The 24,789-nt window shown below is 40.7% G+C and overlaps 1 long non-coding RNA gene across 1 annotated transcript in view; it reads left to right on the top strand.

The window, feature by feature from the left end:
* Positions 1-905: 905 nt before the first annotated feature.
* LOC309860992 overlaps positions 906-24,789 on the top strand; it is an 81,897-nt gene continuing 58,013 nt past the window's right edge. Inside the window, exon 1 of the long non-coding RNA XR_014309716.1 lies at positions 906-1,070. This is a non-coding gene — a long non-coding RNA (uncharacterized lncRNA). The remainder of the gene's footprint in view (positions 1,071-24,789) is intronic.

Below are 24,789 nucleotides of genomic sequence, written 5' to 3' on the forward strand. Positions count from 1 at the left end.
ATTCAACTACACACACAATATTATGGTAAAAAGTATGTTTAATCTTGTAAAAAATTGGCAAAATGTTTTCTAAACTGTCAATATGCTGTACTTTGGATCCTTAGAACTTATTCATCTTATTAGTGGAAGTTTGTATCACTTGATGAAAATCTTCACATTTCCTCTGTTTCCCAGGCTCTGGTAACCATGAGTTTACTCTGTTTCTGTGAGTTTGGTATTTTTAGATTCCACACGTAAGTGAGATCATACAGTATTTATTTTTGTCTTATTTCACCCAACATGGTGTCCTAAAGGTCCATCCCTGTTGTCACAAATGGCAAGATTTCCTTCTTTTTTATGACTTGATTATGTAGATATACACATAGCACTTTCTTTACTCATTCACCCACTGGTGGACATTTAGGTTGTTTACGTGATTTGGCTATGTGAATCATGCTTGAGGGAGCATGAGATTGCCTGGGAGTGTAGTATCTCTTTAAGAGAGTGCTTTTCCTTCCTTTGGATATATACCCAGAAGTGAGATTGCTGGATCATATGGTAATTCTATTTTTAATTTTTTGAGAAACTTTCATACTGTTTTTCATGTGACTGTACCAGTTTATATTCCCACCAACAGTGTACAGGGGTTCCTTTTCTGTCACATTCTTGCCAGCATTTGTTATCTGTTGTATCTTTTCTAATAGCCATTCTCATTGTTGGGTTTGCATTTACACGATTAATGATGTGGAGCATCTTCTCAAGTACTTGCTGACCATTTGGTTGTCTTTGCAAAAATGTCTATTTAAGTCCTCTTGTCATTTTTATTGATATTGTTTTGGGTTTTTTCATCTGTTTGTTTTTCTCACCATTGAGTTTTATAAGTTCTCTCTCTCTCTCTCTTTTTTTTTTATTAATTTGTCAGAGAGAGAGAGAGAAAGAGTGTACCACAGAGGAAGCAGCAGACAGAGCGAGAGGGAGAAGCAGGCTCCTGGCTGAGCAGGGAGCCCGATGCAGACTCCATCTTAGGCCTCTGGGATCATGACCTGAGCTGAAGGCAGATGCTTAACCAACTGAGCCACCCAAGTGTCCCTGTAAGTTCTATATATTTTAGATATGAATCTCCTGTCAGATAATAAGCTTTGCAAATACTTCCTTTCATTCTGTAAGTTGTCTTTTCATTTTGCTGATTATTTCTTTAGAGCTTTTTAGTTGTGCTTACTTATTTATGTTTTCGTTGCTTCTATTTTTGGTGTTATATCCAAAAAATTCATTGTTAATACTAGTTCATGGAGCTTTTCCCCTGTTTTCTTCTAAGAGTTGTGCAGTTTTAAGTCTCAAGATTTTAATTTGTTTTGAGGATTTGTTGTTGTTAATGGTATAAGATAGGGATCCAAATTTAATATTTTGCATGTGAATATACAGTTTTCCCAAAACCACTGTTGTCAAATATGCTGACCCTATAAGGGAAGTTTATTTCTAGGTTCTCGTTCTATTCTTTTGGTCTGTGTGCCTGTTTTTAATGCTACTGTTATACTAGTTTTATTACTTTAGCTTTTAAATATGGTTTTAATATGGTTTGAAATCAAAGTGTGATGCCTTCTGGGGCACCTGGTTGGCTCATTCAGTTAAGTGTCCAACTCTAGATTTTGGCTCAGGTCATGATCTCAGGGTCCTGAGATCAAACTACATGCTGGGTGTGGAGTCTGGTTAAGATTAAGATTCTTTCTCTCCTTCTCCCTCTGCCCTTTCCCACCCTTAAGAAAAAAAAAAAAAAAAAAAAGAGTGTGATGCCTTCACCTTTGTATTCATTTCTCAAGATTGCTTTGGCTGCTTGGAAGTCTTTTGAGGCTCTCTATGAATTTTAGGATTTTTTTCTGTGTCTGCAAAAATGCCATTGGAATTTTGATAGGGGCTGCATTTAATTGATAGATGGATTTAGAGAACATAGACATAGAAACAATAACAACTCCTCTGATCTATAAATATAGATTTTTTTCCATTTATTTGTATCTTCTTCCATTTCTTCCATTAATGTCTGTTTTTGGAATATAGTTCTTTTCCTTGGTGAGACTCATTCTTAAGTATTTTATTGTTGTTGATGTGATTGTAAATGGGATTGTTTTCTGTATTTCGTTTGGAGATAGTCCATTGTTAGTGTGTGGAAATTCAAGTGGGTTTTCTTTGTTGATTTTGCATCTTGAAACCACTAAATTCCTATATTAATTTTAACAGCTTTTTAGTGAGGATTTTACAGGATTTTATTCATATTCATACAGGATATGGTGATATCATCTGGGGATGTAATGCACAGCATGATGACTATAGTTAATAATATTCTATTGCATATTTCAAAGTTCCTAAGAGAGTAGATCTTAAAAGTTCTTGTTCTAAATAAATGATTTATGGCAGCCATACTCTGAGTTTTGAAGGGGAAAAAACACTTTTTCATAAGTAAAACTATAATAGAAACAGAAAGAAGAAAAGGGAAATCTGCAATGGTTGAGGGCATTAGTTAGCTGGAAAGGAGATAAGACAGAGTTACATCAAATCAGGAACTTAAAACATCCAACCTACAGTTGGAAGAGAACGGCATCCCTGTGTTACCATGTCTTAACTTATTCAAGGACCCTGGGCTAGTTGTGCTTGCTTCCATCCTGGATTCCATTGCAAGGGCCAGCCCATCCTGGAGTTGGAGGAGATGCAAGGCAAAATTTATAGCTCTTGACATCGAGACCAGAAGGACCAATTCTGACCTGGAGGCTTGCTAATGTCAACTAATCAGTCTGCCGAGGTCACTTATGCAGCACAAGTCTCATAAAAATATTGGTTAGCCTGCCTGTGTACATGCAGGTTGAGGTGGTTGGTTATATAGGACAAATCACAGAAATCTCAATCCATACAATACATTTCTCAGGACCAGAAAAGAAAATTGTAACTGTGTGGTGATGGTTGTTAAGTAGGCCTAATGTGATTATTTGAGACATATACATATATTGAGTTATGTTGTACATTTGAAACTAATATAATATGTCACTTATATCTCACTAAAAACTTGGCACTATTCATATGATATTTGATGGAGCTTGTCATATTTGGCCTTCTTTATGTTGTGATTTGTTCCTTTTATACCCAGTTTGTTAAAACTTTTTTATTTTGGAAGGATGTTATATTTTGTAAAGAGCTTTTTTGCATTTTTGTAGCTGCCTATGTAATTTAATCTTTCATTCTGTTTATGTGGTGTATCATATTATTGATTTACATTGGCAGTAAAATACAGTTGAAGGAGAACAAACAAGCATAAGTACCAGAGTCAGATATGACAGGAATCAGGAATGTTGAAATTTTCAAACAGGGATTTAAAAAAATGTGGTAATGGTTTGATAAAAAAAAGTGGATAATGTGCAAGAAAAATGATGTAAGCAGAGTTGGAAATTCTAAGAAAGAATAAAAAAGGAACGTTGGAGTTTGTAAGCATAGTGGAGCCTTGAAGAATACTTTAAAATGGGCTCATTAGTAGACTGGACATGGCTGAGGAGAGATTCTGAGCTTTTGGATATAACAATAGAAACTTCCAAAACTGAAAAGCATGTTAAATATAATATATATTTTAAAATCTTAGTTTGATAATTTCAACATTCCTTCCATATCTGAGTGTGGTTCTCATGCTTGCTTAATCTCTTTAGACTGTGGGTTTGTTTTTTTTGTTTGTTTGTTTTGTTTTATTTTTAGCTTTTAGTATGCTTTGTAATTTTTTGATGCAAGATGGGTGTAATGTACAGGGTGGAAGATAATTAGACTCTTAGCAATGTACATAGCGGTGAGGTGAGGGGAAGCATTCTGTGGTTTTATGATTAGGTCTCAGATTGTTTGATGAGCCCGAGTCCTTGAATTGTGCACTTCACCAGTGATTCTCAGTGGTCCAGATTCTCAATGGCCCATTCTCAATGGCTAGAAGAAGCTTGGAATTGGATATTTCCTTTTGTGTGGAAGGCTAGCAGTGCCTGGGCATTTCCCTCCTTCCAGATAGTTTAAGCTCTGTTAAAACCCTAGTAGGGTAGGTTTTGTTAGAATAATTTTTTCTGAGGGCAGGCCTTATAAGAATTGAAGGACCTGGAATATTTTAAAAATGGCTCCTTTTTCCTTTCTTTTTGATAAAAGCATGAGGAAAAAACATTTTTTTACCCCCCCCCCCACAGATTATCACTGCTTGAACTCCTGAAGGCAAAACCCGAAGTGTGGGGGTCTCCCTATGACTGGTCTTATTGGGGTTTTTAACCTCTAGACTAGTGTACCCTGATCCTCCAATAATCCATAAATTACAGTTTAGGTTTCCCTAGCTGACAATGTTTTTGTTTTTTGTTTTTTCTTCAGGGGTTTCTGCTTAAGTGGATTGGAATTCTCTGTTTTCACCTTTTTGTCTTTTGAGGGCAGTGGTTTACTTTGTGAAGCTAAGAATTGTCAGTTTTTTAGTTTTTCAGATTTTTACTTGTTGATAGAACAGAGTGGGAACTTCTGAGCTCTCCAGGCAGGGATGGAAGTAGTAAAAATAATTTATTTTATTTGATTAGATTAATGTGGTACACTATCATTTCAAGCTATAGAATGAGCCTCATTTCATATAATCAGTGATCATTGTGATCACTGTGATCAGTGGCTCTTGTGATCACATGTGATCAGTGGCTCTTGTGTTGGACATGAGCTCTAGAAAATCCCTGCACTGATGTTCAGCTGAAGAGTGATGGTCTTTCCCAGTGGGAGACTTCCTGAAAGATAGTCTCTTTCATGGTGCCCCTTCCTCCTCCCAGAGGTGTTTTAATTTTGACTGTGAGTACTTTGGTCATATTTGTTGAGTTTAGATCATGGAGGTTGTAAAACAGTTGTACTCCAGCTGTGGGTCGGAGGGGCATAGCCAACGAAGGTGACATATGTGATGCTTTTCGTGGAATGGATGAGCTGTTAGGAGCCTAGAAATCACAGAAGTGCAATTGGTAGAAAGAAATACATGGGGGAAATTGCTAGAGTGGAAGAAAATCAGGAGTTTATTGTGAAAAGAGATGCTTCCATTTGTCTGGGTCTTATCCACCTCTACACCCTCAGTATAGGTGGTCCTTACAGTGGGGACTACTTTGCTTCTGGAGTACATTTCCACTCAAATTGTTTCATCATGAGATCAAAACCCATTATTGTCAGTTTGGGTGTATATAGCACCTGTTTCCCAAGAGTCCCTAAGTTAGATAACATGATTTTGCTTAGAGTGGAAAAAGGCCATCAATGCATATAAAGGAGAGGCCGTTTAATCTCAGGAAACTTGAGGAATTTAACCTCTTGGCTTGGCTCTTCAGAATTTAGAGGTCCTGTTAATTTTATTAAATTTCAAACTATTGTTTTTCTAAGTTAAGCCTGTATTTGGCAGAATACTGGTAACTCTGGTTTGAGTATATAATGACTGGAAGCAGAGTGGTGAAAATGTTATCTGTAGCCCTTTAAAACTTTGAGCTTCTACAATGTGTTCTCCTATACTGTGTGTGTGTGTGTGTGTGAGAGAGAGAGTGTGTGTGTGTGTGTGTCCCCCCATACCCTGTCCTGAGTGTTCTCCTTTTTGTAAAGCATCAGGTTCTGATTTATGGATACCCGCAGATGAAAAATGTTCTTCAACTGGAGTGCAGCAATTTAAAAAAATTGCTAACTGATTATGTTGATATTTGTTTCCCATATCACCATTGTATACATTTTTAATGAAGCAGTGTTTCCTGTGCTAGCAACAACAAAAAGTATAAATACTGTAATGCATCACTTCAGGGCTATGAATTATTTGGCTTGAATTAGCTGCGTGTAATTCCATGTAATGCTTCCAGTATTTCCATAGTGGTGGGACTATGTTTGGGCAGCATCTTTCATAAGAGATGGGGGGGGCTTCACTTATGTTAATATAATACTTTCTCTTATGTCAGAAGTTAATAAAATCATCTCTTCATTGTATTTTATAAAAGAAATATTGACCAATTCCTGCCTTCCTCTTAGATTCCACACAAATTACTTTAGCATATCTTGTCATTCAATTGTAATTCTTTGTGTAGAAACCCAAGGCACTAGTAACATAGAACCTGAGGTGAGAAGAATGATCAGGAGAGCAGTAAGTAGACGTAAGATTGCCATGATTTTTTTTTTCAAGTAAATTCAAAAATATATTGAGAAAGCACCAGGTATGTTCTCGTCCCTTATTAAAAATTATGTATAAAAGAGGGCCTTTGACCTCTAGGTGTTCACAGTCTAGCAAGCACGGGCAAGAATACATACCTGAGATGACAAAAGTAGGACTGTAGGGCTATAGAAGCAGATAGAGCCAAGAGTTTTTTCTCCATGAGAGATAATTAAGAAAGCCTTCTCAGAGAAGGTGATAGCTGGGTTGAGACTTAATGTGTTATAGGAGCTCTTTGAGCTATTAATGATGGTGGAAAGGTCTGAAGATTCGCAAAAGAGGCAGGTTCTGTCCTGAGGGTTGGTGGGGGAGTTGGGTGGGGGGATGGGTTATATGGGCATTAAGGAATGCTCTTGTGATGACCACTGGGTGTTGTATATAAGTGATAAATCACTAAATTCTTCACCTGAAACTAAGACTATATTGTATGTTAACTGGAATTTAAATAAAAATGAAAAAAAATTGAAAATAAAAACAAACACAAAATAAGTAGAAGCAGTCTGCTTTCTCTGTCATTAACACTTCCTCTGTCAGGCAGTATTCCCTTTTCCTGTTATGATTATGTAAAACGCACACCAGTTTTTCTGTGGAGCATCATGACTGATGAGATCTCACCCAGATGCTCTGCATCCAACAGGAGAGTAGTGGAGCAGTGAGTGGACTTCGGGGACCAGATGCCACTGCTTTGTGGGGAGGAGGTGGTTTTTCAGTCCATCTCTCTTTGAGTGTACAGCTGTGTGGGACAGCCCAGAGTTCCAGCAGGCTGGGGGAGTCCTGAGTAATTCTTGGAGTGCAGCTGCTCTAGAAGACTAGGAGCATGTTTGGCAATGTCATTTAAAGGACACTTAAGTGGATGGCAAGTTTGTTGAAGCTTCCTGAGAACCATGGTGCAAGGCTTGGGTTCACAATGAACTGACACAGCCTTCTAGATCAACAAATAGCTGGAACCCATGAATGGAGCCCTTTCTGTTCAGTCTCTGATAAGCCAGGTTGATCGACGTGCAGGGCAAAAGGAGTCGTGGCAGCACAACATTTCAAAAAATAATTGGATTCAAAACCAGACAGAGAGGGATTTAGAACTCAACTGATTACTTGCTCCAAGTATGATGCTGAGAAATTTACCTAATGGGAATAATGGGGTAAATCTCATGTGACTGCCATAATGATTATAAGAAATACACACAGAGCTTCTGATATAGTGTCTGGCACAAACTACATACTCAGTACATGTTAGCTTCTCCTTTTCTGTACCTTGGAATATATAAACTTACGTTGTTGGTAGGGTTTCTCATTTTCATCATTAATTCTAATCATTCCAATTACACATTCTTATTGTAGCCTAGTCATAAAACATAGATAAATAAACATAGGAAGTTATCTATAATTACTACACAAGGTAATAACCATACTTAAATCCATTCTTGTTTTTTAACAAATGTGTCTGCATGTATGTGCATGTAGTGCATGGAAAGGCACATAATGTATTAACTGTGGAATGATTATCTCTAAAATAGAGGGGCATTTTCTCATTTGATCACAGTGCAAGCATTGCGCCTCATAAAATTATCTATTCAAGTTTGGATTAGTATTTAAAAGGACCATACATAATATTTTGTTGTTAGGTCTGTTAAATATACCTAAACTTAGAGCAATGATCTGTCCTCTCAGCTTTTTTAAGGCTATTGACTCATTAAAGAAAATGAGTCAGTTGTTGAGTTCAGCAGAATAGTAGCCCCCAAAGATGTCCACATCTTAATTCCAGAACCTGTGCATATGTTACTTTACAGGGAGAAAGGGACTTTGCAGTTGTGGTTAAGTTAAGGATATTGAGGTGGGAAGAGTTTCCTTTGTTATCTAGGTGTGCACAGTTAATCACAAAGGTACTTTGAAGTGGAAGACAAGCAGGAGAGGAGATTCAGAGAAATGTTATATTGCTATCACTTGGAAGTGCTGTAAGGAGGCCACAAAACAAAGAATTTGGGTTATTTCTGTCAGCTAAAAAAGACAAGAAAAGGATTCTCTGCTAGAGCCTCCAGAATGAATGCACCACTGCCAGTATTTGGACTTTAGTTCAGTGATACTTACTTCAAACTTCTAACTTAGAGGACCGTAATGCAAAAAATTTGTTGTTGCTTTAAGCCGCTAAGTTTTTTTTGTAATTTATTATACCAGCCACAGAAAATTAATATAGTTGTTTTGCAGGGTATTTCCATTCTGGGTTTGTCTGTTTGATTTTCTGTTACATCAGTTAACTTTTCCTATTTTGTTTTTATTGTAATGTAGTTTGGTTCTAGAGTCTTGAATATATAGATTAGACATTTTTTTTTTTCTGGCAAAATACTTCATAAAGGGGTTTTAATCTCCATTTTGCATGGAGTTTTCCTACATGCAGTGTCTGCTTATCATATCTTTAGAAAAGATTGGTTGTTGGGTTCAGGTGGTGGCATCTTGAACTCTCCTTTGTAAATATCCTACCATTTCATCTAATGGTTTAATATATTGATAAACACTGTCTGAAGCACTTACTTCACTAGCATTTACAACATAATGATTTCCAACTTCATCCTTGTGCTTGTATTAGTTGGAATTTACCTATGTAGGTGTGTGTGTGTGTGTGTGTGTGTGTGTGTATACATATATACATATATATATATATATGTATATATATATTTTTTAATATTTACTAATTTGAGTGAGTGAGGGAGCGAGCACTTGAGTGTGGAGAAAGGCAGAGCGAGAGGGAGAGAGAGAATCTTAAGCAGGTTCTACACCCATTGCAGAGCTTGACATGCGGTTTGATCTTGTGACCCTGAGACCATACCCTGGGCCAAAATCAAGAGGTTCAACCAACTGAGCCACCCAGTGCCCCATATACATATACATGTATATATGAATTAAGTTGGTTGGTTACACTGAAATAATTTGTATAGGAAAGTCAGGATAAATATTTAATTATTTCCTTTTAAATAATTTTCAGAATAAGGAGTTGAAGCTAATATACTTTGCCTTCATAAAATTAGTTGGATTTTGGATTTCCTTCTTTTTCCTTTTTAAAATTATCATTAGGACCTTAAAAGTTTTTAATATTAGTATATTTGATCCTATAATTATATTCTATTTATATGTAAGTATGAAATTATATATACCTATATATTTATAATATATATATATAATTAATTAATTGTGTATTCAAATTGTTCCATTTTTGTCCTCTTCAAGTTGAATCTATGCTATTTTGTTAGGACCCAAATACCTTGATGGCCTCCCTTTTCAGTAATAAAATATCCTGGTCTCACCTTGTGTATTTCCTGCCCCAGCTTTGTAATTAGCCCTTTCCATAATTAAATATATTAAAGTATATATTGTAGGTGATCCCAGTGAATGTTTTTATTATCAGTTACTCAGGCAGTTCTCTACAACTGGACACAGGTTATTTTCACTTCTTGCATAGCTGTGCCATCTGAAACACAAGTAAACCTATTGAACTTAATATAACTTGTGATTATATTTTAGCTGTTTTTCAAAACTGTAGAATCTAAGAATCAAATGGCCACAACCAGAGAACATCACACATTTTTTAGAAAAATTTTATGCCGTAGGTATTATGTTAGATTTTACAGATAAAAAGAAGGTGAAGCAGGGCACCTGTTTCTAAAAATCAGACATTTGCTATTTGAGTGATAAAAATGCTGCATAACTATTGAAGTTAAATAGTAAGTACATTGATAAAGACATTGTATTTGTTTCATGATTTCTTGACTTACCTGTGAGAGAAACCAGTAGGGCTCTCCAAGTTGCCTAATACTGAAATACAGGAATTTGTGGTTAGCAGAATATTAATTATAGGAGTTCTGACAACTAGGAAAGTGAATTGGAGGAAATACTGTTTGAAGAAAAATTGTATTAGGCAAGTTAAACTGGCAAGGAGTTATTCAAGTAAAGGAAAGAGAGTTTAAAGAGCATGGTGCGCTGGGGAGATTGCAGGCCACCTGAGTTTGCTGACTGGCCTTGTCTGGATGTAAAGATTCTCTTCTAGCCCATACAGACTTTGGAGTTAACTGCCCCCTGAAGTTAGGCTCCTATGCTTCTAGAAAGACTGGCACATGGGGTTGTTATCTTCCTGGATGGTTACATTTCAAAAAGATGGTTTCCAGGTACTTGAGAAAGACTTTTCCTGGGTCTAAAGCTTCCTGGAGATTTTTAGTATATGTGCTGCCAAAGCGAGCACTAAAGTTTCCTAGAGATTTTTGAAGGGAAAAAAAAAAAAAGTGTGTGTGTGTGTGTGTGTGTGTGTGTATGTATATGTTTATACACACACATAAATATATGTGTGTGTATATATATATACATATACATACATATATACTTATATATATGTATGTAAAAGGGGACAAAGACTTTGCAGTTAAAATTTTCTAGAGTAATGCTCTAAGAAAAGGAAGATTGTGGGCCCTATGGTCAGGAAGAAATGTGTCTGAAGTCTAATCAAACTAAAGAAAGCATAAGTCCATCTTTGTATTTCATAATAAAAAAACTTGTGACATTACTTACTGATGAATTGATTTACTATAAAGGGAATCTAATTGCATCACTTAAACTGTTTTAATCTTTGTTGATCGGCCTCTCCCCATAATCCAAAGTGGTCAATATGGAAGGATACAAAGAAAAGACAATGCAAACTAATTACAAATTAAAAAAAAACTTTCAGACAGTTAATAAAAAGGGTATTAAGTGTAATTACAGACAAAGCCACTGATAAAATTATAGCAGAGATAGGCAATTAACAATTAAAAAAGAATCTGCATGAGTACTGATATAATTGACTTTGAACAGAGAATGATTTAAATGTCAATAGGTGAAACAGTTGTTGAGGATCTTATAAAAGTCAATAACAAAAAGATGAGGATAAAGTCAAATGTAAAATAATGATTGTAGCTTTACTCTGTCATATCATTTGTCAGTAAAGTACACCTTAGATGTAAACAAACCATAATTTAAAAAAATTTAAAAATCATAATCACATCGCTTCTCGGCCTTTTGGCTAAGATCAAGGGTAAAAATCATAATCACCACCTAAAATACAATCAGTATAAAATAAGCATATTTTCATGGCTTTTGTTTGTAAGGTAACATCCTAATTATTTTTTTAAACTCTGTAACGGTTTTTTTCCCCCATTTTCTGTGGATTAATTCTGAACCTGTATCATCCACAGATACTGAAACACTTACCCAAAATAGAAAATTTTTGGAAGTACTGGAATTTTGATAACTGATACTTGCTAATGGGTTTAACAGAAGGCTAGAATAATTTTTAGGAACTAAAGCAGAGCTGTGTTTTCCATTGGATGTAAAAACTGCATAGAACATACTACACATTGCTGTAAGTACATTCACAGAAGGATAAGCTCAACTTTAGGATGATGATTTGGTGGGAAGGGGTTGAGGTGAAGGAAATAAAGGGTAAATATATCTCACATCTTTAAAATACCAAACATCTTATTTTTCTCTTTATTTTTTTAAAAGATGTTATTTATTTATTTTAGAGCTAGAGCTTGCAAGCATGAACAGGAGGAAGAGCAGAGGGAGAGCGAAAAGCAGACTCAGTGCAGAGCCCAACATGGGGCTCAATTCCATGGCCTTGAGATTATGACCTGAGCTGAAATCAAGAGTTGGATGGTTAACCAACTGAGCCACCCAGGCAGCTCCCCCCACATGTGTTTTACCTTAAAAGCGAAAGAGATATGACCAAAGCTTAACCCCCCATTAAATCTGGGTGGTGGGTAATGAATACTTCACTGTATTAGGTTGCATGCTTTTTTTTTTTTCCCCTCCCCCTCAGTTTTAACAGAAGTTTTATCTTGGATGTTTTTCTTACTAGAATATAATCTTTTAGGGGGAAAAATGCCTTACTCATTTTTGGTTTGTTCCCTGTTTAAACGTCACAAATAAAAGATCCTGTAATTTGATGTTGCTTTGAATTGGAAGATCCTTAAGTTGTGGATTTAGAATTTATAGTGATTTAAGTGACCTGGGCATTTAAGACACCTTTTAATAATTCTCTAATGCATGAAGCTAGTCATCAGTAAATTTAGCTATGCTGATTAAATTAAGTGCAAGATAGTAATGGTGATTTTATTGTGTAGGGGATTGGATTTTGCTTCCTTTAATCAGAAATGCAAGTGCTAGTGCTTTTCTCTGTGTCTCTGTCTCTGTCAAGACTTCACTTGTACAGAGAAACTGAACAGAATTACTTCATTATTAAGTAAATGGAAGTACTCAATTTATCAAAAAAGAAATCACTTAATTTTTTAAAAAACAGGGGCAAGCTACTTTTAATTCAGGCAGCTTTGAGTTGATTCTCTGTGGCAGCCCTTTTCTAAGGCATACATTTTGCTGCGAAGTGAAATGAAGCCTCACAAAGGTCTCAGCACCCACACACAGGGTACCCGGGGCTTTAATGATGGCTCTTCCCAAGACACAGCGGTGGAAGCTTCGGTTCTTTTAAGTATTTTGCAATGGGTTAACATAGAAATGTAGACTGTAGTGTAGATGTTTTATTCTCATATCCACCTATTTGGGTAGTTAAGCTCCACATATTCATTAGCACCTTTCTCTAAAATGTTATTACAGTGTTATGATTTAAAATTTTATTGATTGCTTTTGTCTTATGGAAATTCATTCTTAGGAATTTGCTTATGAACTATTTGAAATAGGCAAAAGATAAAATGTTTCATGTCCCATGTACTTACCACCTACATTTAATAGACGAAACTGTATTTCCACTTAGAATCTAGGAATTAATGGTATTTGGTGGTTTTGACTTACCAACTTTTCAGGATTTCCAACCTCTGAGAATGTGGTGACAGCTACAGATCCTCTTTCAAGAAAATTTGCACATATAGAAAATTATATCCAGCCTGATTGTGCTTATGGACTTTGCAAAGTCTAAATTAAAAATTCTAAACTGAGAAGAATCTGTCTGGATAACCCACTGTGAATAGACTGAAGGGTGACACAGATACTTAAAAAAAAAAAAAATGGCAGCTGGAATGTTTAGATTAAAAAATTATAAAAGTTTTAAATAAGGAGGTAATTTTATAATATCGTTTAAATAAATAGTAAGTTAATGATCCTGTTGTAAAGTCCAGAAAATTTTTTCAAGTAATGTGAAATACTGTCAAAAAATACATGTACCTACAGACATGCAGGGGCAGGCGAGTATGTGTATTTGTGTTTACATGAGTTATTTCAGGCTGTCCTCTGACAGAATATGGAGACCAGACTGGAGAAGACAGGTCATTAGACATTGTATTTCACTGTGATCAGCTTAGGTGAGCCTTCATGGTTTCTTCTATGGTAAGCCATAACAAAACAAAACAAAACAAAATATATAACAAACAAAAAACATAACAAAACAAAAATAAGTATTATCTTTAGGAAAATTTCCACATTAAAAAAAAAAAATTGTCATAGTGAAATTTTCCTGTCCCCAGAAATGTTTGTTGAAAGGTTTGTTGAATGTCTTCCCAACTATGATCTTACTTATTTTATGATGAAACCCAGTTTAGAAGCAGGGGTGAATATACTCAAATTATCTTCCGACTTGATCTTAGCCAGAAAGCCAAAAAGCGATACTTATATTATCTTCAAAGGCGAGTTGTTACCCAAAAGGCCTATTTACTCTCTTATCAGCTTATTATAGTCTAACTAGGTTTTGATATATGAAATGAGCCTAAGTGTGTAAGGAACTCACTGAGCATCTGGGAATTTTCCAGGTCTGCTTGCATGTAGTACACAGTGTTTATTGAAGGATAAAATGTGCAGTTTTGAAGTTTATGCATCCAGTATTAAAACTAAACCATATTCTCAACAATTATTTAGGATGTTGACACCCTGACGGGTGTAGTATTTTGGCATTTGTAATTATTTAGAGCTAATGGTGCAGGGGGATAATTAGAAACACACTGAATTGTAGTCCATTTTATTACTCCTCTTAATTTCTGTGTAGACAGTACATCCTGTTATTGCCTGCTCTAGCCACCTTGTCTTTGTATGCCACTACATTAGACACAGAGACCTGTGTTAACTAATGGGGCTCTAAGTCAATAGACCCTAGTTCTAGTTCCCTATTTACAAGGAGATTGGTCTGTGATGCTGTGTCCCTTAAGTTGCACACCTGAGGTTCAGTTCTGGCATCTGTAAGATAAAGACTATCCAGTCACATGGTTCCTAAAATTTGTTCTCTGAATTACTACTGCTTAATCTTTAGTGGTAAGAATTGTTGGAATCTATGTGTGTGCATATTTGGAGTCCGTAAGCAGAGTACTGATGTGGGAAGCGTAAGCCCATCTGAGTTCAAACCATTGCACTGTTCCCCAAACTTCTGTGAGTGCCTTAACCTTGGATCTTAAATCAACCATATTTTTCTTATCTCTGGTAGACCAGGTGGTTCAGTGTTTTGGGGATTTTTCTTATTTAAGTATTATTTACCCCTGTATCAGACTCATAAACTCCTTAAAATATTCATTACATTGCTTAATGTATACAGATATATTGATTTGCTTAGTTATGATGGAGGTAACAAAGAACAGGAATTATGAGATAACCAATGTAGATGAAGAAATTGAAGTTCAAAGAGCTAATGTGTTTTCTATGCTTTGTAATTATGGAAATCTCAATTTATTATATGTGGTTAACATCACTGGAATTTATTATCCTGTCCATTTGGACACAATTTATGTAGAACTGTATTAATTCTTTTTTCATGTGATTTAAAAAAATTTTTTTTATTAACATATAATGTATTATTAGCCCTAGTGGTACAGGTTTGTGAATCGCCAGGTTTACACATTTCACAGCACTCACCATAGCACATACCTTCCCCCATGTCCATAACCCACCCACCCTCTCCCTACCTCCTCCCCGCTGGCAACCCTCAGATTGTTTTGTGAGATTAAGAGTCTCTTATGGTTTGTCTCCCTCCCGATCCCATCTTGTTTCATTTATTCTTTTCCTATCCCTAAATCCCCATGTTGCCTCACAATTTCCTCATATCAGGGAGATCTTATGATAATTGTCTTTCTCTGATTGACTTATTTTGCTAGGCATAATACCTTCTAGTTCCCACGTTGTTGCAAATGGCAAGGTTTCATTTCTTTTGATGGCTGCACAGTATTCCATTGTGTATATATATACCACATATTCTTTATCCATTCATCTGCTGGTGGACATCTAGTTTCTCCATGGTTTGGCTATTGTGGACTTTGCTGCTATAAGCATTTGGGTGAACGTGCCCCTTTGGATCACTACATTTGTATCTTTTGGATAAATACCCAGTAGTGAGATTGCTGGGTCATAGGGTAGCTCTATTTTCAACTTTTTGAGAAACTTCCATGCTGTTTTCCAGAGTGGTTGCACCAGCCTCCGTTCTTACCAACAGTGTAGGAGGTTTACCCTTTCTCTGCATCCTCACCAGCATCTGTCATTTCCTGACTTACTAATTTTAGCCTATTCTGACTGGTGTGAGGTGCTTTCTCATTGTGGTTTTGATCTCTATCTCCCTGATGCCGAATGATGTGGAGCACTTTTTCATGTCTGTTGGCCATCTGGATGTCGTCTCTGCAGAAATGTCTGTTCATGTCCCATTTCTTGATTGGATTATTTGTTCTTTGAGTGTTGAGTTTGATAAGTTCTTTATAGATTTTGGATACTAGCCCTTTATCTGAGGTGTTGTTTGCAAATATCTTCATATCTTGTCTTTTGGTTTTGATGACTGTTTACTTTGCTGTGTAAAAGCTTTTGATGTTGATGAAGTCCCAATAGTTCATTTTTGCACTTGCTTCCCTTGCCTTTGGCAATGTACCTAGGAAGAAGTTGCTGTGGCTGGGGTCAAAAAGGTTGTTGTCTGTGTTCTTCTCAAGGATTTTGATGGATTCATTGCTCACATTGAGGTCCTTCATCCATTTTGAGTCTATTTTCATGGGTGGTATAAGGAAATGGTCCAGTTTCATACTTCTGCATGTGGCTGTCCAATTTTCCCAACACCATTTGTTGAAGAGACTCTCTTTTTTCCATTGGGCATTCTTTCCTGCTTTGTCGAAGATTAGTTGACCATAGAGTTGAGGGTCTATTTTTGGGCTCTCTATTCTATTCCATTGATCTATGTGTCTATTTTTGTGTCAATGCCATACTGTCTTGATGATGACAGCTTTGTAATAGAGCTTGGATTCTGTAATTGTGATGCCACCAATTTTGGCTTTCTTTTTCAACATTCCTCTGGCTATTCGGGGTCTTTTCTGGTCCATATAAATTTTAGTATTATTTGTTCCATTTCTTGGAAAAAATGGATGGTATTTTGATAGGAATTGCATTCAACGTGTAGATTGCTTTAGGTAGCATAGACATTTTCACAATATTTATTCTTCCAACCCAGGAGCATGGAACATTTTTCCATTTCTTTGTGTCTTCCTCAATTTCTTTCATGAGTACTTTCTAGTTTTCTGAGTATAGATTCTTTGCCTCTTTGGTTAGGTTTATTCCAGGGATCTTATGGTTTTGGGTGCAATTGTAAATGGGATTGACTCCTTAATTTCTCTTTCTTCTGTCTTGTTGTTGGTGTAGAGAAATGCAACTGATTTCTGTGCATTGATTTTATATCCTGACACATTACTGAATTCCTGTTCATGTTCTAGCAGATTTGGAGTGGAGTCTTTTGAGATTTCCACATATAGTATCATATCATCTGCAAAGAGTGATAGTTTGACTTCTTCTTTGCTGATTTGGATGCCCTTAATTCCCTTTTTTTTGTCTGATTGCTGAGGCTAGGACTTCTAGTACTTTGCTGAAGAGCAGTGGTTGTAATGGACATCCCTGCCATGTACCTGACCTTAGCGGAAAAGCTCTCATTTTTTCTCCATTGAGAATGATATTCACTGTGGGTTTTTCATAGATGCCTTTGATGATATTGAGATATGTACCCTCTATCCCTACACTTTGAGGAATTTTGATCAAGAAGGGATGTTGTAATTGTCAAAAGCTATTTTAGCATCTGTTGAGAGTTCTTGTTCTTTCTTTTATGAATGTATTGTATCACACTGATTGATTTGCAGATGTTGAACCAACCTTGCAGCCCTGGAATAAATCCTGCTTGGTCGTGGTGAATAATCCTTTTAATGTACTGTTGGATCCTATTGGCTAGTATTTTGGTGAGAATTTTTGCATCTTTGTTCATTAAGAATATTGGTCTGTAATTCTCTTTTTTGATGGGATCTTTGTCTGGTTTGGGGATCATGGTGATGCTGGCCTCATAAAATGAGTCTGGAAGTTTTCCTTCCATTTCTATTTTTTTGGAACAGTTTTAGGAGAATAGGTATTATTATTCTTTAAATGTTTGGTAGAATTACCCTGGGAAGCCTTCTGGCCCTGGGATCTTGTTTGTTGGGAGATTTTTGATCACTGCTTCAATCCCCTTACTGGTTATGGGTCTGTTCAGGTTTTCTATTTCTTTCTGGTTCAATTTTGGTAGGTTATACGTCTCTAGGAATGCACCCATTTCTTCCAGATTGTCAAATTTGCTGGTGTATAGTTGCTCATAATATGTTCTTATATTGTTTGTATTTCTTTTTTTTTTTTTTTTTTTTTTTTTGTTAGATTTTATTTATTTACTTGAGAGAGAGACAGTGAGAGAGAGCATGAACGAGGAGAAGGTCAGAGGGAGAAACAGACTCCCCATGGAGCTGGGAGCCCGATGTGGGACTCGATCCCGGATCATGACCTGAGCCGAAGGCAGTCATCCAACCAACTGAGCCACCCAGGCGTCCCGTATTGTTTGTATTTCTTTAGTGTTGGTTGTGATCTCTCCTCTTTCATTCATGATTTTATTTATTTGGGTCCTTTCTGTGGGGCGCGTCGCCGGGCCGGCCGGAGACCCCCACTAGGGGCTGAGCGGGATGGCAAGTGTCGCGAGTCCAGGCGCATTAACGAACCACACCAGACTCGGGAGGTCTGTCGAAGCAGGATCTCGCTTTATTGAGCAGGGCAGCGACTTATATGGGGTGAGGGAAGGGAATTGAGGTCAGCAAAGTGGGGGCCAATGGGGATGTGTCGTGCCGGCGGGAGTTGGGAGAGACACGCCCTGCAGGGGTTGGAGGCTCGCGGGAAACAGAACTGATGGGAAACCGAAACCGCCACTTTGGTGCCTTTGTGGTCGGCCATGTGGGTTCCCGATCCGGAAGAGAAGGCCACCCGGCGCCATCTTAGCCTCTTGGGGCCCAACATCTCCCCCTTTTGTTTTTGTATGCATGACTTCTGTCTTAGGTCGCCGGCGGCGGGCCTTCAGGCTTACCCGTCATTAGGGAATCACACTGCTTTGGTGTACCCCCTGTCTTAGGTTGCTCTGCGTCCCCCGCCAGTCTTACCCGTCATTGAATATCATGCCTGTATGGGGGTTTGGTCCCTGACCTGGCGTGGGTTGTTCCTGCAAGGAATCCCATCCGCCATAGGTCGTGAGACTATTGATGGGGCCCCTCGTAGGACTCGTCGTCACGGGTGGCTAGTCTCTGGTATTGAACATGGACGTTCATGAGTTGAATGGCCTCCACTCTTTTTTGGACGAATTGGGCAATCTTATTGATAATACAGGGGCCAAAGGTCAGCAGGAGAAGTAGGGTTATGATGGGCCCCAGGAGGGGGAGGAGAAAGGGAAGTAAGCCATTAAAGCTTGTCCAGAAGGGGGAGGTCATCAGGGCGTGGCGGCGCTTCTCTAGGTCCTCCTGTAGCTTCTTGATTTTGTCTCGTACAATACCCGACCGGTTGGCAAAGAAACAACATTCCTCCTGTAAAAACAAACATATGCCTCCCTTTTTGGCTGTTAATCTGAGCCTCACCGGTTTTGGAGGACTACCGCAGCCAGCGAGTCCATCTATGTTTGGAGGTCAAGGATGGTCTCCGAGACTGCACCCAAGTCATTAATCATCTGTCAGGATAATGTGTTATAGTAGTGGAGAGAGGTACCTATCCCGGCAGAGCCGGTTGCAACTCCCGCAGTGATCCCTAATCCCAGCATGATGGGGATGGCCTGGATGGCTCTTTTGGATCGCCCTCCGAGATGATCGAAGGCAGGAATCGGAAGGCTCTGATTGTTGGGAATAATGTTGAGATCTGGCAGAAGCCAAGCTCAGGCACAAAGGCCAGTCCAATTAGTGGGGAGGAAGCTGAATGCCTGGTCCCCACAGACGAATACAGTGGCATTGGGGGGGCAGAGTTGAGTATTGTTTACTGTGGTGTTTTGGTCACAGTAGCTGGGGTCAATAGCCCCGAGGTCAATATTAGAGCCATTGTCCGCCAACGGGGGTGCCCAAAGACAGGTGACATTAGAAGAGAGGGGGGATATGTACACATAGTCTCTGGGAGGCCAAAGAGGGCAGTTCGTGGTGGGAAGGAGCAGGGAGACATTGGCGAGGAAAGCCTGGGCCAGTAGGGGCCCATTCTTTAAGCGTAGGCCAGCGCGAGTGACTTGTCCATGAGCCAACAGAAGAAGAAGCAGTGCCACCCAAGACGTAAATAATGCCTTCTTAAGCTGGTCGTGTGGGGGGAGTGATTCCCCCTTTTGTTTTTGTAAATGGTCCTTAAGTGTACGGTTTTGTCTTTCTATGATTGCTTGGCCCCTGGGATTATAGGGGATTCCCGTGGAGTGGGAGATATTCCAGGTAGTAAGGAAATCCTTGAGGGCCTGACTAGTGAAGCAGGGGCCATTATCAGTCTTGATCTGTTCTGGGAGTCCTAGTGTGGCAAAACATTGTAGGAAGTGGCTAATGGCATGTTTAGTCTTTTCACTGGCGTGGGCCGTTGCCCAACACGCATGTGAGTGGGTGTCAGCAGACATGAAAACATACTTAAGTTTACCAAAGGAGGGGTAATGAGTTACGTCTGTTTGCCAGAGGTGATTAGGGCGTAGCCCTCTGGGGTTGCACCCAGGTCCCTGGAGTGGGGGGACCTGCAAAAAAGGCTGGCAGGATTTGCAGGTTCGAATGATCTTTTTAAGATCTTTGACGGGGACCAGGGGGAAACGGTGGTGGAGTCCCCTCCAATTGGCGTGGGTGAGTCTATGAAAATGAGTGGCCTCCTCAACGGAGTAACATTGGGGGGTAGATGCAAGTTGGTCTGCCAGGGAGTTTCCCTGTGAAAGGAATCCTGGAAGTCCCTGGTGTCCTCTAAGGTGTTGGACGTATATTGGGTTGGTTCTCTGTTTTAGAAGGGTACGGGTCTGGATCATGAGTGGGGTAATAGGGTTAGAATCAAGTCTAATGTGGGCATCAATCAGATTGGGCAGGAGATTGACCACATAAAGGCTGTCTGAAAACAGGTTGAGGGGACCTTCAACTCTGGAGAGAGCTAGGACCACGGCATATAGCTCTTTGAATTGTGCTGATCCCTGTACCTCATGGGTGAGGGATTCTTGAGGTGTAAGGCTTCCCTTGTCGCTAGGATGAGGCGGGAAAATTACTGCTGAGGCTCCTATCTTGCCTCCATCTGTGAAGGCCGTGTGATAGGAAGGGTCTGCCGGGGGACAAACAATGTGGGGAACTTCCATGGTAATTTACCGAAGGAGTTCATCCATTTATAGGGCCCATAATGACAGTCTATGTCGCCAGTGAACCCTTCTAAAGCTATGGCTACCCTTGCATTATTGCGCTGGAGCCAGGCAAAGTCCTGAATTCTATAGGGAGTAATAATAGCACTTGGGTCCTGTCCAAAAAGACGAAGTGAGTTGGTCCTCCCCTTTGTGATGCAGTCAGCGAGTTGGTCCGTTGTTGCGTATACCCGTGGGGTGCCCCCCACCGAGAGGTGGATCCATTGGATGGGTTCCCCCTGTTGGGCAAGCAACACAGTCATCAGGGATTCCCCTGGGAAGATGTACAAAACCAGAGGCACAGAGGGGGTGAACCGCTTTAAGGTGGACTTGTCAATGGCCTGTTGAACCTCAGTAAGCGCTTGGAGGTGATCAGCGTTCAGAATGATGGCGGACGAGAGGGAGGAGCCCTTGAGTAGGTCAAATAGGGGGGTGAGTCTCTCAGTAGAGATTGAGATCCATGGCCTCATCCAGTTTATTTCGCCCAGGAGTTTTTGTAATTGAGGCAGGGTATATGAGGACAGAATCTGTAATTGAGGTCTAATGGAGGATACTATGTCCAGGGAGAGCAGGGACCCAAGGATTTTAAAAGGGGGGACCCTTTGAATCTTTTCAGGGGCAACCTTAAAACCATGGTGGGCCAAGATGGAGAGACATTTAGAAGTGAGGAGATCAAGTGGAGATGGGTCAGGGGCCCCCAGGATAATATCATCCATGTAGATATAGAAAAGGATGTCTGGGTCCCTAAGAAATGATGCAAAGACTTGAGCCAATATATTTTGGCAGATTGAGGGGCTATTAGCCATTCCTTGGGGGAGAACGGTCCATTCAAATCTCTGGTCGGGCCCGGAGAAGTTAGGAGCAGGCAGGGAAAAGGCGAATTTTTCTGTGTCGTCGGGATGAAGGGGAATGGAGAAGAAACAATCCTTAATACCAATGGTGGTAATTAAATGGTTAGATGGAATAGCAGGGATCCATGGGAGCCCCCTTTGAGGGGTCCCGAAGGGGATCATCCTGTTGTTCACTAGTCGTAAGTCCTGTAACAACCTCCATGAGTTGTTAGACTTTTTGATGACAAAAATGTGGGCTAAGAGATGGGCGGATATGCCCAAGGTCAAGCTGTTGTTGTACCAGAAGGTGGAGTTGCTGCCTTTTGTGAGAAGGGAGAGGCCACTGCTCTACCCGAATGGGAGGACCCTCTTTCCAATTAATTTTGGGGACCTGAGGCAGGGCAGTGGCCTTTAGGATTGGGGGGACTGGTGTCTTTGCCTTATACTCTCCAGGTAGGGGTCATCTCGGTAGTTGGAGTGGGCACTCCTTCCCTCCCGGAATTGTTGCTGGTATTCCTCCTCATCCAGTATATCATCAAAAAAGGCCTTATGATCAGTAGTAATGAAGGCCTCTGTGGCTCCTAGAATGTCTTGACCAAGGAGGTTGGCGGTGAGCCCAGAGGCTACCAAGGGACGAATTTGTCCTCTGTTGCCGTCTGGATCGACCCAGCACATTAAGTTGGCAGTCTCATGGGAGCCAGCTTGGCCTCCAACCCCCACTAAGGGGGGGCCAGGAACAAGTTTCCATGAAGGGGGGACCTCCTCCTGTCGGAGGACGGTACGTTCAGCTCCGGTGTCAGTGAGGCACTTAAAAGATTTGTCTCCGATTGTGAGGCGCATCTTGGGGTGGAGGCCCGGGACCAGCGGGACGGTCCAATGCGCTCGAACAGGTGCCTTCCCCTTATTTAACGGGGCTGGGGATTGCCCCGACTGGAGTTTAAAGGCTTTCCCTGGATATTGAATCTGGATTTGCAGTCCTTTGCCCAGTGGAACCCCTTTTTACATTTAGGGCATGGGGTCCGTGGCAGGACAGAAGATTGAGGCTGGACGGGCTTACGGCCCTGTGGGCAGTTTCTCTTGAAATGCCCCTCTTGTCCACAACCAAAGCATAAACGAGGTGAGTCCGTGGGGCGGGACTGCAGGGATGTTTGCTGAATGGCGCAAACGAGGGTCTCAAGGCTCTCCTGCTGGTGCTCCTTGAGGGCAGCGGCCATAGCTCTCGCTTGATGCGATGTAGAGCCAATGTCTTTGGTTGCAATAACCCAGCGGTCCATGGACCTTTCTTTTAAGCCCGCACAGGCCATTCTATGGTCATGGGTCATACCTTCCCACACTGCCATTTTTAGAAAATGGTCCCTAAGTTCCCCCGGGGGGAGTTTCTTTTTGATGAATTTTTCCACCCGGTTGATAAACGAGGGAGGGTCCTCATTAGCTTTTTGATGTAGCCCCGCGATGGGCGACTCAGAAGGCCCTTCTTCGAGTTTATTCCAGGCGGCGAGCCCAGCAGCTCACACCTGATCTTGGTACGGGGGAGGAATGGCAGCCTGCTGAATACCGGAGGCATATTCGCCATCCGTTCCAGTAAGCATTCCCATGGTGATCGGGATGGCAGGATTGGCATGGGCATTCCTTTCTGCAATTTGTTGACATTCCTCCTTGTATAGGGCAGTCCACTTTATATACAGGGCGCCCGGGAGTACGGCCCTGGCCAGCGAGTGCCAGTCTGCCGCCGTACAGGGAGAATATGCAAGTCCGCGGAGGATGGTTTCGGTCCAGGGGGCATTAGGCCCATCCTCCAGAACTGCCTTCTTAAGTTCCTTGAGGTCCCTAGGTTCCCATGGGTAAGGTGGGATATCAGTACTTTCTGCTGCCCTGGGAACTACTGTGAAAGTACGTGCTGGGCCCAGATCCTTTATTGACTGAGCCAGTGGCTGCGACTGCTCTAAATTTAAGGATCCCCCGCTCGACAAGATGTAGAACTGGGAGAGGAACAGCAGCACCGGGCACAGGCGGCGCAGCGCCCACAACGGGACCGCCGCAGCTGCCATGTCGCCGGCGCGCGCACTTCCGGGCAGGGAGGCGTAACCCGGGGGTTCGGGGGTGTGGTGTTCTGAAGGAGGATGGCAGTATGGAGGCGGAGGGGTAGGCGCTGACGGTTGGTTAAAGGGGTTAGTAGAAGGGGGGCACGCAGGGGGGCCCTCAGCCAGAGATCCGGGTTGGAGGTCCGGGGGCCAAGGAGCCGCATCAAAGGGGTCTAGCGTGGGGTAGAACCTCTTTGGTTCAACAGGGGGGTCGTTTTTAGAAGAGGACTGCCCCATAACTTATGGGGATACACTCACCCGAAGATCGATTGGCCCGTCAGCGAAAGAGACGCCTCACACGGGGCACCAGTTGTGGGGTGCGTCGCCGGGCCGGCCGGAGACCCCCACTAGGGGCTGAGCGGGATGGCGAGTGTCGCGAGTCCAGGCGCATTAACAAACCACACCAGATTCGGGAGGTCTGTCGAAGCAGGATCTCGCTTTATTGAGCAGGGCAGCGACTTATATGGGGTGAGGGAAGGGAAGTGAGGTCAGCAAAGTGGGGGCCAATGGGGATGTGCCGTGCCGGCGGGAGTTGGGAGAGACACGCCCTGCAGGGGGTGGAGGCTCGCGGGAAACAGAACTGATGGGAAACCGAAACCGCCACTTTGGCGCCTTTGTGTTCGGCCATGTGGGTTCCCGATCCAGAAGAGAAGGCCACCTGGCGCCATCTTAGCCTCTTGGGGCCCAACACCTTTCCCTTTTCTTTTTGATAAGCCTGGCCAGGGCTTTATCAGTCTTATTAATTCTTTCAAAGAACTAGCTCCTAGTTTCGTTGATTTGTTCTACTGGTTTTTTTTGGTTTCCATTTCATTGATTTCTGCTCTGATCTTCATTCCTTCTTTTCTCTTACTGGGTTTAGGCTTTCCTGGCTATTCTTTCTCAATCTCCTATAGGTGTAGGGGTAGGTTGTGTACTTGAGAATTTTCTTGTTTCTTGAGAAAGGCTTGTATTACTATATGCTTTCCTTTCACGACCTTTGCTATGTCCCACAGATTTTGAGCCATTGTGTTTTCATTATCATTTGTTTCCATGAATTTTTTCAATTCTTTAATTTTCTGGTTGACCCACTCA

The sequence above is a fragment of the Mustela nivalis genome (assembly GCF_964662115.1).
Source record: "Mustela nivalis genome assembly, chromosome: 3".
Classification (NCBI taxonomy): domain Eukaryota; kingdom Metazoa; phylum Chordata; class Mammalia; order Carnivora; family Mustelidae; genus Mustela; species Mustela nivalis.